Genomic DNA, 1,847 nt, shown 5'->3' with positions numbered 1-1,847 from the left:
AATTTCAGGCCAATATCCCTGATGAACATCAATGTGAAAATCCTCAATAAAATACTGGCAAACCAAATCCAGCAGCACATTTAAAAGCTTACCCAACACAATCAAGTAGGCTTCATTTCTGGGATGCAAGGCTGGTTCAACATACACAAATCAATAAATGTAATCCATCACATAAACAGAACCAATGACAAAAACCACATGATTATCTCAATAGACGCAGAAAAGGCCTTCGATAAAATTCAACACCCCTTCCTGCTAAAAACACTCAATAAACTAGGTATTGATGGAACATATCTCAAAATAATAAGAGCTATTTATGACAGACCCATAGCCAATATCATACTGAAGGAGCAAAAGCTGGAAGCATTCCCATTAAAAACTGGCACAAGACAAGGATGCCCTCTCTCACCACTCCTATTCAGCACAGTATTGGAAGCTCTGGCCAGGGCAATTAGGCAAGAGAAGGAAATAAAGGTATTTAAACAGGAAAAGAAGAAATCAAATTATCTCTGTTTGCAGATGGCATGATTGTATAGTTAGAAAACCCCATCGTCTCAGCCCAAAAAAATCCTTTAGCTGATAAGCAACTTCAGCAAAGTCTCAGGATAGAAAATCAATGTGCAAAAACCACAAGCATTCCTGTACACCAATAATAGACAAACAGAGAGCCAATCCCATTCACAACTGCCACAAAGAGAATAAAATACCTAGAAATCCAACTTACAAGGGATGTGAAGGGCCTCTTCAAGGAGAACTACAAACCACTGCTCAAGGAAATAAGAGAGGACACAAACAAATGGAAAAACATTCCACGCTCATGAATAGGAAGAATCAATATAGTGAAAATGGCTATACTGCCCAATGTAATTTATAGATTCAATGCTATTCCCATCAAGCTACCATTGACTTTCTTCACAGAATTAGAAAAAACTACTTCCAATTTCATATGGAACCAAAAAAGAGCCTGTATAGCCAAGACAATCCTAAACAAAAAGAACAAAGCTGAAGGCATCACGCTACCTGACTTCAAACTATACTACAAGTCTACAGTAACCAAAACAGCATGGTACTAGTACCAAAACAGATATATAGACCAATGGAACAGAACAGAGGCCTCAGAAATAACACCACACATCTACAGCTATCTGATCTTTGACAAACCTGACAAAAACAAGCAATGGGGAAATGATTCTCTACTTAATAAATGGTGTTGCGAAAACTGGCTAGCCATATGCAGAAAACTGAAACTGGACCCCTTCCTTACACCTTATACAGAAATTAACTCAAGATAGATTAAAGATTTACATGTAAGACCTAAAACCACAAAAACCCTAGAAGAAAATCTAGGCAATCCCATTCAGGACATAGGCATGGGCAAATACTTCATGACTAAAACACTAAAAGCAATTACAATAAAAGCCAAAATGGGATCTAATCAAACTAAAGAGCTTCTGCACAGCAAAAGAAATTATCATCAGAGTGAACAGGTAACCTACAGAATGGGAGGACATTTTTAAATCTATCCATCTGACAAAGGACTAATATCCAGAATCTACAAGGAACTTAAACAAATATACAAGAAAAAAAATCCCATCAAAAAATGGGCAAAGGATATGAACAGACACTTCTCAAAAGAAGACTTTTTTATGCAGCCAACAAACATATGAAAAAAAGCTCATCATCACTGGTCATTAGAGAAATGCAAATCAAAACCACAAGGAGATACCATCTCACACCAGTTAGAATGGTGATCATTAAAAGGTCAGGAAACAACAGATGCTGGAGAGGGTGTGGAGAAATAGAAACGCTTTTACACTGTTGGTGGGAGTGTAAATTAGTTCAACCAT

This window comes from Theropithecus gelada, chromosome 2 (genome assembly GCF_003255815.1).
Source record: "Theropithecus gelada isolate Dixy chromosome 2, Tgel_1.0, whole genome shotgun sequence".
Classification (NCBI taxonomy): Eukaryota; Metazoa; Chordata; class Mammalia; order Primates; family Cercopithecidae; genus Theropithecus; species Theropithecus gelada.
Note: the sequence above shows the minus strand (reverse complement) of the source record.